Source organism: Podarcis raffonei, chromosome 3 (assembly GCF_027172205.1).
Source record: "Podarcis raffonei isolate rPodRaf1 chromosome 3, rPodRaf1.pri, whole genome shotgun sequence".
Classification (NCBI taxonomy): Eukaryota; Metazoa; Chordata; class Lepidosauria; order Squamata; family Lacertidae; genus Podarcis; species Podarcis raffonei.
In genome coordinates, this window is record NC_070604.1 from 35,915,963 (window position 1) to 35,932,680 (window position 16,718).

The 16,718-nt window shown below is 43.3% G+C and overlaps 1 protein-coding gene and 1 long non-coding RNA gene across 4 annotated transcripts in view; one reads left to right on the plus strand and one right to left on the minus strand.

Annotated features, from left to right (window-relative positions):
* LOC128410227 (uncharacterized) overlaps nt 1-16,718 on the plus strand; it is a 163,550-nt gene that overhangs the window by 95,873 nt on the left and 50,959 nt on the right. The window lies entirely within an intron of this gene.
* Nucleotides 10,680-16,718, minus strand: part of KHDRBS2 (KH RNA binding domain containing, signal transduction associated 2) — a 350,797-nt gene continuing 344,758 nt past the window's right edge. Inside the window, exons 12-14 of the mRNA XM_053381150.1 lie at nt 15,230-16,289; nt 12,603-12,673; nt 10,680-10,907 (exon numbers count right to left, since the gene is read on the minus strand). The gene's annotated coding sequence lies outside the window, so the exon portion shown is untranslated. The remainder of the gene's footprint in view (nt 10,908-12,602; nt 12,674-15,229; nt 16,290-16,718) is intronic.

A 16,718-nucleotide genomic window follows, 5' to 3' on the forward strand; every position in this document is an offset into this window, starting at 1 on the left:
ATCAAATGGAGCTTAGTACCCAGTCCTTGTAAACGTCTGGAGCAATGTTTTTATTTCAGGACATGTGTTTCGGTCTGTGGACATGGGGAGAAAAATTGACTAACAAGCCAAGAGCCAAGATTCTTAGATCCTCAGTGGTCCATATGTAAAAAAAGAGAAGTAAATATTTGTTACTTTTAACCAACTGACAAGCTCTACAGTCTTTCAGGATCAGTGGCAGATTTTCAGTTGCTCTGTATATACTGAAGGTATTTGTAGCAAAGTTACTGTTTTTCTCACCTTAACATCATGAAATGGTCTCCCAAGTCACCACCAGACGCAGATTTTTTTTCTGGGAGGGATTCTGCCGCAAACTGGAAAGTTAAGTTTGCAGGTTGGAAAGTGGTAGGGAAATGCACTAACAAGTGCAGAATAAATGACAAATTAATGGGAATAAGTTTAACTTCTGTGCAAACAAATCAGGATGGAAGATCCCCTGAATATGATTGCTGCTCATTTTGATCAAAGCACTTCTAAAAGGTCACGGGGTCATATTAACTCCTCCTATTTTTAACAGCAACAATAACAATGCGAAAATGCATACAGGCCTGTAGGTAAGAAATGGAAGTCATAAGCATGTCACAGCAATTCTATGCATGTCTACTGAGACACAAGCCCCACTGGTGCTTATTCCCAGTTAAGTGTGCATAGGATTGTAGTAAAGGAGCCAAATGGAGACAACCATTTGTCTCAGGGCCTACTAAGGCATCGGGGATATCATAGTCCTACTAGGATCGTGCCTCTTCACCATGCAGGTGGTGTTGGTGATCGGATCCCACAATCTAATGGTGTCTCACATTTACATATATATTTATGGTTGTGCATATGTTCCTCATGAGGCAGTCTGTCTCAGAGGAATTTTGGACCTCCAGAGCAAAGCAGATCCCCCCTGAAGAGGACTGAAGCTAAGCAGTCTAGTCCTGAAGCTGCAGATCCATTTTGGAGGTTCACGGGGGCTGCCGTCAATGGTGCTACTCTAAAGGTGACTATCAGGGTAGCTGTCAAAGGAGGAAAAGAACAGCTGCACTCCCAAATGGTGAGTGAGTGATGGGAGGGGAAGCCGGCCTCTAAGCAAGGACCCTTCTCCCCTGCCAGCTTTTTCCAGGGTTCAGCCTTTATTATTCACCTATGGAAATCTATGGAGACAACACGTGTGTGTGTGTGTGTGTGTGTGTGTGAAACCATACCTGAAAACCTTCAGCCAAAGATCCTTGGGGCAACAGGGTCCTTGCTGGGTGGAGGGGGGTTTCCCCTCCCCACTAGGATTGTGAGCAGCCTTTCTTTGATGGCTTCCCTGAAGCTTCATGCAACAAGTGATATCCCTGAATTGGTGCCAATCACACTTTCTAACAATAGATCCCATGCCGCACAGTTCTGGAGGATGCCCTGATCCTCAGGAGCTACTTTAGAGATATGTGCTAGGCTGTTGCATGAATAGAGTTCCATTCACACTTCTCTGGGTCCAATCCATTGTGCATTCTCCCATCCCTTCCTTCAAGCCTCCACTGTTTAATCTAGGAGACAGCTGTGGAGAGGAAGGTGCGAGTGGTGGTCCTGCTTTTCTGAGTAGAGGGTTGATATTTCTCTTGTTCAGTTCCACACATAGCAGGTCAAATCTGGGAGCTTTCATGTGACTCTCTGAATGAGAGTCATGGAAAGAATCGTGGCAGTGCCTAATTTTGGGGTCCATTCATACCACTACCTTGTTCATTGCCAACGCATCTCTTTTATCTATTATGCAGGTACAGATATGGTCATGGTTCACAGGTTGTCTGAATTGTTCCTCTGGAGCAGCAGATCCCATTTTGCATAACGCATCCAAAGCGTGTTGATAGCAGGTATGCAAAGATGTGGCCTGTGAATGATTTAGGCAACCCATATACCACCTGGCTGGTTAAAAATGTGCAGGGGGTTGGGGCAAGCAAAGCCAACACTACCTGGCCAGTGAAATTATATGAAAGGATCTTACGAGGCAGGTCTGAAAGATTACAAAGTATACCTCCTTATTATGTTGTTGTTGTTGTAGTACTAATTTGTTTCTGGAGATTTGTTGCTATGATCCAGTAAGTCCATGAAGGTGCAAATGCACAGCATGGCTTTTCAACTTCAGCCAACCTTCCTCCCATCCCAGGTGTCCCTGTCAGCTGCTTCTCTAGAGGATGGGCAACTAGCAACACAGGAAGCTGCATTATAGTGAGTCAGACCCAATGGTCCATCTAGCTTCAGTGTTGCCGACACTGATTGAAAGTGGCTCTGCAAGGTTTGAGGCAGGGAATGTTTCTCAGCCCTACTTGGAGATGCAGGGGGTTAAATTGGGGACCTTCCGCTTCCACAGCAGATGCTCTACCAATGAGCTTTGGCCCTTCCCACGCGGGTGGCGCTGTGGGTTAAACCACAAAGCCTAGGACTTGCCGATCAGAAGGTCGCCGGTTCGAATCCCCGCAACGGGGTGAGCTCCCGTTTCTCAGTCCCTGCTCCTGCCAACCTAGCAGTTCGAAAGCACGTCAAAGTGCAAGTAGATAAATAAGTACCACTCCGGTGGGAAGGTAAACGGCGTTTCCGTGCGCCAGAAGCGGCTTTGTCATGCTGGCCACATGACCCGGAAACTGTACGCCGGCTCCCTCAGCCAATAAAGCGAGATGAGCATCTCAACCCCAGAGTCGGCCACGACTGGACCTAATGGTCAGGGGTCCCACTTACCTTTATCTTTATGTTGCTGTTTCAAAAATAGAGAAGACGATGCAGAGGCTCAATTGCGCATGCAGATATAGCGCCATGCACTTCTCTGGATATGTGTGCATGTATCCAAAATGAGGAACATTCTGGATGCTGTACAAAACCATCCATTTCTGTCTTATCCATCCTAATCCTGGATGTCTACCAACCCTAATTTTACCCTTTAAAGTATTATCTTTGCCGCCTCTTTCAGTTCCGCCTAATGAGAATGCCCTTATAACGAAAGGCTAGAAGGTGTTACGACAAAACAGAATTGTTCTTCTCTCTCTCTCAGACTATCAGGGAAACATTTAACAATGTTTCTCCCTTTCTCCTCATTAGACTAACAATGAGCAATGACAATTGCTTGTTCCAAGATGTCTCTGGGAACACAGCCTAGCAGCTCATTATTAGCTGAAGCTGCGGAGACGGCATGGCCCAGATTGTCATTTCATGCACACTGATGTAATTCTGCACCAGCTGAGCTACAATGGCAAGCAACAGTGGATATAAGTGGCCTCCATTTCTCTCTCTCTCTCTCCTGCCATTACAAGCATGTGGTATCTACCACATACATGACAATGAATGGAAAGAGCTACATACCAATAATTGCCAGCCTTTGTATTGCCTTCACTGTCCAGAACTCTGAGCAGAGTCATTATCCCGAATATGCATGGGGAGAGTTACGTTTGGGCACAAGGGAGATCATGGGTACCACAAAATACCAGGAGGTCACTTGTTATACTTCCAGGTAATGCTGAAATTCAAAAACTTGAATTTTTTCCCCAGATTGTGATTCTGAGGATGGGGATCAGTGCACACAGATCCAGAAACCATAAATGATATGAACGAGCAAAAAAAATTTCTGTGTCCCCACCTGAGTGATGGCCCAATGGTGCTAGTGGTCAGGTAGATTCCTCCCAGGTGCAGCACAATGCTCATTAGGGCAGGGATGGGGCAGGGATTAGGCAGCATCCGTGAGGTTGCAGGAGCTCCAGGTTGGTGGCAGAGGCCCTGCAGGTGTGCACATGCCTGTAGAGTCACTGCTGCAGCAGCAAAGCTTCCCTGACATTCCCACTGTCCCCATGTTGGCAGGGACAGCCCTGCCTTTGGGAGGATGTCGCGGACATGACAGGGAAGGTCTGCAGCTCAGTTACAGAGACGCTGCTTTGCATGCAGAAGGTTCTGTCCCCAGCATCTACAGGTGGCACTGGGAGAGAACCTTGGCTGAAGCCCTGGACAGTTGCTGTCAGTCAGTGTTGACAATACTGAACTGGATGGACTAATGGTCTGACTCAGTATAAGGCTGCTTCCTTTGTTCTTGTGTCCCTCTCCAGCCCAGCCCTCCATGAACCGCCAGTGCCGCCTTGCTGCCTAACGGACAAGACAATTCAAAGTTCCAGCCAGCCATGCCGTCCTCCAAAATACTCAGTTCTACTCATCACTTCGTTTTTCTGCTTGATCCTTGATATATTATGAACACTGTTTTGGGGCATTGAGGGAAGTACAGAGCCTGTAGCATTTACCTGTATTTCTGGTTCCTCCCTCTCCCTGCCTGTGTGTGTGTGTGTGGCCTTCCCCGCCCCCGCCCCCCCCATTTTAAGATATTATCTACTAACTCAAATCTCAGGGATTCTCTGAGCCGGCTAGTCTCTCCCTCTTGTTTCTCTATGGCTCCGTTTTGGCTCTATTTTTGCTACTGCCTGAATGTTCATTATTTTAAGGACTGTTTCAAGGAAAAAATTCATCCACACAAAGCTGGTATGCCAGGTGAAAATACTAAGCTCACCATTTGTTGCTGCTGTTTATATTTTGCTGTGGTCTTTGGCCTGGTACATTAAAAATGGACCTCTCATGGAAAAACCTCTGTTTTGTTGGGGTTCAGGGGCATTGGGGTTCTAGTCAGAAGTGGGGAACCACAAGGGCCCAAACAGGCCGAAAAGCACTAACTTAACCCATTAGTGTCCCTGGCTTATTAACCTTCTCCCTCACTAGACTGCTGTGTAAGAATATTGTGACGTGAAGAGGCTTTCAAAAGCCAAACATACTGTTTATGAAAGGTGAAATGCTGTATGATGTGCTGAGCATTTGTGGCCCTTTGTGATGGCTTTGGTAGACTCACACAGGGCTGCTGTTGGTTGCAGCATATTGAGTTTTTGGTGCTGCTTTTATGAGGTAATATGCACACCTATAAGCCACCAAGCCAATTTTAATATTCTGCTACTTCCATACAGAACACTATAGAATTCTGGACCAGGCAACCTGGAAAACGTGCTTGAGTCCTGAAACAGCTGCTCCTTGCCTTGCAGGCCTTTTACCACCTGGCCTGGGAGGGTGGGACCCTACCTGTCCCCACCTACAAAAGCTGAGGCTGCAGAACAGACTCTTGGGCTGGGGTGTTGTTTAGGGGGATTGTTGGAAGGCAGGGGACATGTTGCTGTTATTGATATTATTTTTTATATTAGATCTTACGATTTATGTGGAATTTGTTCAATTTGGTTGGGTACTTTTTGATGTTTTTTGTTGTTTATCTCCACTGTTCATGCTTGAAAAAGGAGAAATTGTCAACTCCTGGTAAGAATTACCTCAGAGATAGATCTGATAGTGTCTGTCAGGGCCACTCCTACCATTAGGCGCATTGAGACAGCTGCCTCAGGTAGCTAGTGTAATGGGTAGTGTTGGAGTAAGACCTGGCAGATCAGGATTCAAATCCCCACTCAGCCAGAAAGTTCACTCGGTGACCTTGAGCCAGGCACCCTCTCTCATCCTAACCTAACTCACAGGATAGTTGTGAGGATAAAATGAGGAGTTGGAGAACCATAAATGCCGCCTTAAGTTCCTTGGAGGGAAAGTGGATCCCAAATGCAATGAAATCTATCTATCATCTATCTAATCAGGTGTGGCCATGGTGACAGCCCCCTACCATTCTCCTAGAATACCCTGAAACCAAGCCTATGTGCTGGAGGACACTGTCTTATCAGCAGTGTTGCTGTAAGATTCAGTTGCCAGTTGTGTTGATGTATGGCTCCAATTGCCATGTGGGATGCAGGGGTGCAATCTTGCCATTCACCACAGAGAGCAAAATCTCTTGGGAAAGCTTAAGCACCTGTATTACTTCTACATGAATATCCTGTTCATGTACATTTTACAAGGCTGTTTAAGGAAATTTACATTTAGGGATTAATTAGTTCTCGTGATCCTCAGGAACAATGCTGATAGATGTTGGACTATATAGCTCCATAAAACTGCTGCTGTTTTTATTTGTATAGTTTGATTAATAGTAAATAGACATTGTAAATCAATAAGCTAGAGATGTTGCATTTGAAATTGTGGATGTGTGGCCTAGAGGACGAGCAGGTGACTAACAAGGAAGTTATTGAACCGATCCTTTTGCTAAACGATTTTATGCAAGGAAGGTTAGCATGCTTGAATGCCTGGAAGTTAAAGTATGTTATTTATCCCCTGGACAGATATAGGACATGACCATCACAGTGCAAGCTTCCATTTACTGCTCATTCCAAACCTAAGGCATTTCCTTCAGACTGAAAGGTTTTGCAGTCCATCAACTTACTTCCTGATTGCACAGTTCCAAAGCCAACCTCTTCTGTAAGAAATAACCAAGAATGGATTCTGAGCAGTAGAAGGCATTTTCCATTCGTGTTGGCTTCTGGACTGTGCCCCCCCCCCAATTTCAAAATAATGGCTGTTTCACGAATTCCGTATTTGTATCACACCCTACTTCCACAGCCCTGCCAAATGTCTATCACTCCTTTCAGATCCAAAGGTAAGGAAGATTCAAAACAATGACATTCTGAGTCATAAAAAGCAAATCCAAGAGCACCATATTTTAACTGCATAAATCAGAAACAGCATTCTTACCTAAAGTATGAGGCTATCATGTGTCTTTCCCTTGATGGGCTGAGAGTCCAAGGACATGTTACATTAAAGTATGCTGCTTTTTAAAAAATAAGTATTTAGCACTGGCCATTCCCCCCCCCCTCTCTCTCTCTCACACACACACACACAAAGAAACACAGCAGCAGCAGCTTGGGCCTTTGATCCAGAGTGGCAAAATGTAGTACAGGAAGGCAGCCTGACATTTCCTCCCTGTACCATTTTACACTGAAAACTGCCTCTCTCTGCTGCAGTTTTTCCAGATATCAGAGAGAAAACAGCACAGAGAGGAAAATATCCCCTTGCACTGAGGTTCTGATCCAGACTACGGCCCTACATGGCTTTTCTAAAAATAGAAAGTGGAGAGCGCTAAAGCATGGTTTAGGGCTTGCTAACCAGGTATTGGGACATGGGTGGTGCTGTGGTCTAAACCACTGAGCCTAGGGCCTGCCGAAGGTAAACAGCGTTTCCGTGTGCTGCTCTGGCTCACCAGAAGCGGCTTAGTCATGCTGGCCACATGACCCGGAAGCTGTACGCCGGCTCCCTTGGCCAATAAAGCGAGATGAGTGCCGCAACCCCAGAGTCATTTGCGACTGGACTTAACTGTCAGGGGTCCTTTACCTTTACCTTTTAAACCAGGTATCAGCCATTCACCCTTATACTCATCCATGGACCAATGAGCACAAGGCAGCTCTGTATGTTCTTATATGATTACCCTTCCGACTGATGAAAATAATTTGGCTATTCTATACAACTACATAGATATTTTAAAGACCTAAGCCAGTGGTTTTCAACCAGTGTGCTGTTGGGCAACACTGGCCTCTGTCCCTCTTCTTATGTCTTAAGTCTGTCCAGACTTCTTATGTCTCTGCCTCCCAAAGGCTTGTGCTGCTGTTTGTTGCAGCAGCACTGCTACAATCTATGCAGGCAAATGGTGCCTCTGGGGCTGGCCAGGGGGTGCTGCTGCCAGGAGCTGAGGCAGCCTCAGAGTAAGCAAGGGAGTGGGCAAAGAAGTCCAGTCTGCCAGCCCTTGCTGTTGGGAATGGACAGACAGGTCCCAGGCCCCTGTGGGGCACTGTGAGGAGGCACCTCTTTTTGGGGCAGGGAGGCAGCTCAGAGACCAGGGGCGGCAGCAGTGGCTGCCCAGAGGACTGCCAAGGAGCAGGGAGGCTGAGGGATAGGAGGCTGAGGGAACACACCACAAGCGAGAGTGTTCAAAAAAGGCTGCCAGCTCTGCAGGAAAAAGGTGGCATAACTAGGCTTCTGAGCCCCACAGGGGTGGCACAGAAAGAATGTAGTTGGTCAAGGCAGCCGTGGACTCAAAAAGGTTCAAAACCTATGACATAAGCCATGATGTAGGGTTGTAAACTTTCTGATATACAATGGTACCTTGGTTGTTGAATGTAATCCATTCTGGAAGACAGTTCAACTTCCGAAATGTTTGACAACTGCGGCACAATGGGCGGTTAGCAAATTCAACTGAGAAAATTGAGAAACATGCCTCAGAAGCCGTTCGAATTATGAGGCGCATTCAAAAACAGAAGCATTTCCTGTTTTTTGGCGTTCAAAAACCAAAATGTTCACCTTCTGAAGTGTTCGACAACTGAGGTACCACTGTATATTTTTCAATGGGAAATGTACAATTTCTTTTAAAAATCATTGTTCCATAAAATTTACTAGTAGCATAATGAATGGTTACAATACAGGTCAAATAGGCAGCTTCAGAGTTGTAGTACTAATTAACGTTTTCATGTGACTATCCCTGGGAAGCATGAATGAATGTACTGTATAATATAAATGCATTGATCTTTGGACAGGTTAAAATGACTATATTAACCGTTTTCCATGCTTTAATTCCGCACCCCCACTTAAAAATGTGAACCATTTAGTTTTTAAGCTGTCATATCTTCAAATATTTAAAAGTATTCCAGTAACATTATTTCCAAATAAAGCTTTGACTTGGTTTGAATATAACATGTGGCCATGTGTTATGGTTATGGATACTTTAGTTGAGATTCCTGAATTGCAGGGGTTGGACTAGATGACCATTGGGGCCTTTCCAACTCTATGATTCTGTGATTCTATGTAAACCACATTAGTAAGGTAAAGGTAAAGGGACCCCTGACAGTTAAGTCCAGTCGTGAACGACTCTGGGGTTGTGGTGCTCATCTCGCTTTACTGGCCGAGGGAGCCGGTGTACAGCTTCCGGGTTGTGTGGCCAGCATGACTAAGCCACTTCTGGCGAAACCAGAGCAGTGCATGGAAACGCCATTTACCTTCCCACCGGAGTGGTACCTATTTATCTACTTGCACTTTGACGTGCTTTCGAACTGCTAGGTTGGCAGGAGCAGGGACCGAACAATGGGAGCTCACCCCGTCGTGGGGATTCGAACTGCTCACCTTCCAATTGGCACACCCTAGGCTCAGTGGTTTAGACCACAGCGCCACCCGCATCCCTAAACCACATTAGTAGCACTGGCCTATACATGTTTACTCAGGAGTAAGTCTAACTCAGTTTAATGTGGCTTACACTCAGGTAAATGAGTATACAATTGCAGCCTGAGCTCAAGGTGATTATTTTTTAAGTAGACATGTATACAGTTGCATTGTAAGGGGATTTTATTGAATTGTTTTCCCTAATCAAGTATCTGCCAGATTGCTAAGAGCTAATTAGAGCTTAAATGCAAATCATAATATTTCTCCTCCTGTATTTCTACTGACTGAATTTTGAAAAAAAACTCTTGAGAATCTAGACCTGTTTTACCATCCTGTAGAACTAATGTTGTTAAGAAAGCATTTTAATCAGGTCTGAATGCATTTGAAATATTTTGCCAGAATAGTATTGTTGTTGGCTGCCTTTGGCACCAGATTTTTATTGGGAAAGCAGGATATAAATTATATTGATCTGATCTTAATAAATGAATCTGCCCAGTTTCAACACTGCTTTTTTAGGGTCAGTTTACATGAGGATATTCATCATTTGATGAATATAATATCAAGAGAAGAGGTGAATAAGGGGGGGAACTACTATGGGTGAATCACCATAGGTAAAGCTGTAATGTTCTCTGTGGCCCATTTAAAAATGCACTGAACATCTGGGAAAATAAGGGCCTACATTCTCACTACCAAAGGGGCCAGGAATTGCAGTCTGCAGGGATCCCAAAAGAAAACATAGAAGAACCTCCAAAGAAGCTAGCTCAAGAATTAAAAACAGGCAAAACACTTCACCTCCAACACGATACCATAAAAAGGTGGCAACACACACCCGTAAAAGCATCCCAGGAAAAATAGTCACACACTTGTTCACCCTTCCACCAAACTTACCATACAGCAATCGGGGCGCCTTTTCCTCCTACTTTTCTAAAGACGTTTGAAGGGGTCTGGAAGATTAGGTCCAACCACTTTCTTTCTCTTCCAGAGATCTGGGTAGCGGGAGGCCTGCATTTGTCTCGTCAGCCAGCCCTGCCACTGCCCAACATACAAATAAATAAAATAAAAACCAGGAGGGGCAGAGACCTTAGTGGGCACCAAAGTGTTGGGTGCTTCATGGCATACAGCAGGCATAGACAAACTTGGCCCTCCAGATATTTTGGGACTACAACTCCCATCACCCCTAGGTAACAGGACCAGTGGTCAGGGATGATGGGAGTTGTAGTCCCGAAACCTTTGGAGGGCCGAGTTTGCCTATGCCTGGCATACAGGATGTGAAGTTCACACTGTTCCTCGGTTTGTCCCCAGCACCTGTCTTTTAGGCCATAAATATGTTTTTTCAATATACCTTTAAAATATTTTTTCTCTAGTTTTAATCATCTTGCGGAGGTAATATCATGTGACTATGGCCTGTGATGTGTTTAACTGATAACCTTGTCCCATGTAGAAGGGAAGTACTTTTAATCCTTGCAATACAATTAAACTAATGTAATTAGTAGCATTCCTACAAAATGTAAGATATAGCGCCACTCAAGTAAAACACATTATGGTCCTGGGCGATCGGATGCCTTCCCCACTAAGAGTAATGCACACAGACTTCATTTTTCACAACACTTGTAAAAGATTTATTTGTTATTCTCTTTTTCCCACTTTGTTACAGTTTTTGTCTTTATCTTCCCCCCTGCTCCTTGGGGTAGAAGGATGTCAAAAGGTTCCAGTCATTCCTCCTTGGAATGCTAAAGAGGCGAAGATAATCTTGACCTTTTCCAAACACAGTGTTTTGATTTGTTGGGCACTGCATTTCTTTCTGGTTTACAGCTGTCACTAGCCTGTGGAAACAGTGGAATTAGATTCGGTCAGTCATTAATTATAGACGACACAGTGAAAACGCCAGTATACCTGTGCAGTTCAATACAAACAAGATATACAAATGTTTTTGATATTCCATCACCATGGCCTAATGGGGATGACAAAGCACTCCAGATTCATTTCACTAGTGTGCAAATGCAAATGCCTTAATATTTAAATATTCTGTGCCCCCCTTGTCATGCTTCAGTGTTTATCTGTGCTCAGTGACGGAGGTCAGTGATTGATGTGGCTCTCCAAATGTTCTTGGATTCCAGCTCTCATCAGTCCCAGTCAACATGGCCAAAGGTCAGGGTTGATGGAAGTTGTAATCCAACCACATCTGTAGCGTCACAGGTTCCCTATCTCTGGTTCCGATGCTACAAATACAGTCATTTATAGATGGTGTTACGAGAAACTAAACATATTAAAGGAGGCAAATAATAATAAAATAATACTAGCAAGTATTTATTAGAGGGGTATTTAAGCAAATTATCTCTTGCCAAAGCTGTCTTTTAATTCATTGTATACTGAAAAGCAGAGCAATTAGCAAAACACTGATAGTACTTCTGGCAGTTTTAGGTTTCCTCTCACAATACTATACACATTTCCCTGGGAGTTAATCCCACATTGTGGCTTATTTCTTAGGATGTATACGATTGCACAGTAAACAGAAGCAGGTTCATGCATTTGCTTAAACACATGAAATCTGGGCTTGGGGGGCAGGGACGTAGATGCAACCCCACCCTCAACATCCCTGTTCATGACAATCCATCTGCTCAGCCCCCAGCCATCCCCATGTTGAGGATGGAAGGTCTGCAGAGGGCTCCCACTTGTGTTTGCTTGAAAGCGAACAAAACCCTTTGTGTGTACCCTGATAATGCGGGTGGCGCTGTGGGTTAAACCACAGTGCCTAGGACTTGCCGATCAGAAGGTTGCCGGTTCGAATCCCCGTGACGGGGTGAGCTCCCATTGCTCGGTCCCTGCTCCTGCCAACCTAGCAGTTCAAAAGCACGTCAAAGTGCAAGTAGATAAATAGGTACCACTCCGGCGGGAAGGTAAACAGCGTTTCTGTGCGCTGCTCTGGTTCGCCAGAAGCGGCTTAGTCATGCTGGCCACATGACCCAGAAGCTGTACGCCAGCTCCCTCGGCCAGTAAAGCGAGATGAGCGCCGCAACCCCAGAGTCGACCACAACTGGACCTAATGGTCAGGGGTCCCTTTACCTTTCCCCTGATAAAACAGAAGGGTGAACACTTTGAGTGTTCACATGGTCGGATAAATGCTGTCAGAAATACTGAGAAATATACCCCTCCGATCTTGTAACGGTGCATTTTTTGGCATGTTGTTATCATAATCATTATTATGATTAAACAATGGCTAACAGAAGCGTGACCTTTGCCTTTAAAAATGATTGAAAGCTGGAGGATTGAATCTTGATCCCACAGAAGCTTTCTCCTCCCCTTTTGGATTGCTGTGATGGAGAAGTTCCCTGAGTACAGTTGATTTCCCAGTTTTATTTATGTAAAATAAATTTATTGTTAATAGGCTCAAAATATCAGGTAAAAGCAAAGCAGATTAATTCTAGAGTTGTCATGCATAGTTTGGTTGCAGGTGTCATATTGATGGATCACTTGTTAATTTCTAGCCCACCCTTCAACAGTTTCCCATGGCGGCTTACATGCAGGCCTTGGGAACATCTGCTTGTCAGCTCTTCCCATCTTTCTCCCTTGAAAGTTTCATCTCTGTCTCCTAGAAAGAGATTTAAGAAGGAATAAAGCCTGAGAAATTAATCTATACTCATTTTCAAGTTTCAGATGTTACTATATCCTGTACTATTAGTGTTCAACATCAAATATTACTTTTACCCAAAAGTTCATGTTAAAGGAAAAATGACATTTATGATGCCTGTACACCCTCAAATTCCAGAATTAATATTAGATACTTCTCTAAACTGAGATTCAAGCAGAGTGAAATGCCCATTAAGGAACAAACTGGGAAATTTATTCATCTCCAGAAGCTGCTGGCTAAAATGATAGAAAACATATATTTGGGTATAGCTATGCTTTTAGAATTGAAAATTAGGAAAGAGCATTAACAATGCAAGCCTAATTATAATGTTGAGGAACAGATTATGCCTAGGCATCAATGGATGTAATTACATTAGGAGTTTAGTAATATATGAATCCTAGGCTTGGTCAGATTTCATTATGTATACTAACTAACTGATTATAGAAGAGAAGGATAGTCCTAGATCCTTTTTAACCTTTGTAAACAGTACTTGTTCTTATCTGACAATGAAGGGGTACTATGATCGTTTGTGTAGACAAAGATGGATTCAGAGGCCATTCATCAATGGTCTACCAATGGCTATTATCCATTACGCTTATATGGAATCTCCAAGTTCTCAGATAGTATGCCACTTCATATCAGTTGCTTGGAACAACCATGGGAGAAGGCTAGTAGTGCCAATTTTCCCATGTAAGGGTGGTGGACCTGTTCAAATGGCCCACCCTTGGAGACTGATGGAAACTGAGGAGTTCCTGAATGTTCTGGGTGATCTTCTAGCAGAGATAGCTGGCAATACTATCAAAGCTCTGGTTTTGCTATGGAATAGCAAGATGAAACGAGCCATTGACACGATTGTTTCCAAGTGTCCTGGATGGTGTCGTGGAGCCTGAGTGGCTCCTTCTTATTCTGGGGAGTGGTGGGCTATGAAGTAAGCCAAGCAAATGGTTGTTTTTGTTTAAGTAAGTGGCTCAGTTCTGGTTCCGAAGCTGAATGAACCCTGGTTAGTGCACATAATCATGCCTCCAGTGTGGCAGTGCAGGCTGTGAAGAAGGCTCATTTCTCAGTTTGCATTGCATCCTCTGGTAGTTGATAGATGGAGTTATTTCAGGTGGTCCAGAGCTTACTGATTCCCACTGTGGATGAGTGACCAACTGGCTACACAGTTTCAGGATTAAGTTGCTTGACTTTGGAGTGACTTTGACTCTGCAGTTATTACATTCCCAATGCCATAGGCAGTGATAGGAGTGCCAACTTGAGTAGGAAATAAATGGGGGCAGGTAAGCCCCACCCCACATAATCAAACTCAAGATGTGGCACAAACAGCACATTTGAATGGCAGTGCTCATTAACTCTGGGGGGCGAGCCCCCTCAAATATTTTATTCTCTGTGTGTGAAGGGACCTTGGCCCATAGGAGTTGGCTCCTATGGGCAGTGATAGGTTATGGGGTTAGTGTCAGCTTATGCAGTCAGGTTATATGAACAAGATGCCTATTCCATACTCATGTCTTGTTTGAATAAAGGGGGGGGGGTCCTTCCCCAGAGTGAGGCAACCTTGGGTAAGGTAACCTTGGAGAGTGCCTGCACTGTCACCACTTTTTGCAGTGGCTAGAAAGTATTTTTTAAAATGAGTTAAACATTTAAAGTTGCTAAAGTAAATTTAAACTTGTAACTAAACTTAAAATTGATCCCCCCAATTTGAATTTATAGCTGTCAGGAAATGTACACTTCTGAGCTTCCTTGTCCAGAATGTCTTGGCCTGAGAGTAGACTGCCTAGATGTAATAAGGCATTAGGTATTTATGATCGCAACACATGCTTTAATACTTGTGCAGGGAAAGGGAATGCATGAAGCTCCTAAAAAATACTCCATGCCTGCTTAAATATCACAAACAGTTTCCTTAAACCTGCTATAAAACCAGCCAGTCATATAATGGATCCATATGGCTCTTGCTGATTGGAATGAAACTTCAGCCACTTAGTACATTTACAAAGTGTTACATACGAGATACGTAAACACATTTCAGCAACAACAGGTACCGTATTTTTTGCACCATAACACTCACTTTTTTCCTCCTAAAAAGTAAGGGGAAATGTCTGTGCGTGTTATGGAGGGAATGCCTACGGGTGGCATGCCTACGGATTTTCCTCCTCTAAAAACTACGTGCGTGTTATGGTCGGGTGCGTGTTATAGAGCGAAAAATACGGTAGGTAGCCCCTGGGTGGTTTTTTGTGGGGGGTTTTGCCTAATTTCATTCATTCATTTGTGTGTGTGTGTGTGTGTGTGTGTGGTTAGTTTTGAGTTCTGAGCAAGAGGAAGGAAGGAGGAAGGAAAAGAAATACACGGAGAACAAGTTCTATGATAAAGAGATCAGGAAAGGGGAGAAAACATAACTGAATGTAAACATATGTATTTTCTATGCACAATATCCCAACTGTACAAAAATAACTGTAAATAAATAGCTCCTATTTCCAAATCAAAATAAATTTGGCTTCACCAAACCAAAATAAATTCACCTACACTGGGGAATGTTATGGTGGTAGATGCACGCAACCAAATACTCAAATATCTCTCATACATGTTGTGGCCTTTGGTTCATTCTGGAACAAGTTACTTCAAAAGCAAAGAGAACAATCTACTTTTACAATGAGAAGAAAACATAAACAACAAAAGAGATTCCCATTTCCCTCTGGTTTGTGATTTGTTCATTTAGCACCTGCATATCCATTTCAAATTATTTGGTTCTCATATAGGGCTTGGATATTGTTAAAGCTAGCTGGAATTTAATACCTAAGGACTGCATGGTGCTTCATATGTTCCCAATGGCAATCTACTATAGGAAAAGGTAATATATGGTTCACACAATTGATATCTAAAGGTTAGCTACAAACTACTTATTTTCCTGGTTTTTATTTTATTTACTCAACCAAAGACTCGTGTTTCTTATTTATTATTTCTTTAAAGCTAAACAAGGGGATTGTGGCTCGCGTGGATGCAAATTGTTCAAATATTCTCTTGCCTTCAACATATGAGTAACAACAACAACAACAATTTTTCATGAATGATTTAAAATTGTGTTAATGCAAGTTTCACTGCACATATCTTACCGATATACAAGGTGTGAAGTGAACATGGAATACCTACCCATGGTTGATGTTCTCCTAAAATTGGGATGTCTCCTAAAACAAGTGGGGATATAGTTGAATATGAAAATGCATATCCATGTCAACAAACCTTCATGAAAACCAGTAATCCACTAACACTTTTTTTCAGACTTTGGTGTATTTTGGGAGATCTATGTGCAATTATTGTGAATATATCTCCTCCTAATTTTATCATCTAGAGTAGCAATTTATTCCTCCATGTCTAGCTCTCAGGGAAGTTTAGAAGAAATATAGAAGTTGTCAGCACATAAGAGTCAACACATTACTGCTGTACTGCAGCCATTTATAATGAAACCAAAATGAGCACTCACTTGTTTGGCATTAATTTAATGTCCCACTTAGCTCCTATCAGATGCAAATAGCTGCCTCATCCGTTTAAGGGTTTCTGAGCGTGCATATAATGAAGTGCTCTGTACCTGTCAAGTAAGCAGAATTCATAACCGAAATCAGAAATGGATGAGGAAATTCAGTGTCCTTGTTAAAAAAAAGAAATTGAAACTTCAGACATGGCAATGTCAAATTTATACTTCATGTTGATTTTCCGCTGCACGTTTCACCTGTATTACCCCCTGGGCTGAGCTTTCCAGGACAGAATGTCCAAGGATACATATAAATATACCACATTCCTAAACGCAAAGTCAGCAGGTGACAAAGTAACAGCTGCAGTTGTCAAACACACTCAAAACAAAATAAATTGGTCAGCCAACCTCTTGTATTTAAGTCATTTTTACATCCTGTATTTTAGAGGGGGAAATAGCTTAATTTTAAACAGTATTCTAGTTATGATCAGTCTCCCCGGAGAAAGATTTTTATGAGTATAAATGGAGATAATGACTATCATTAGT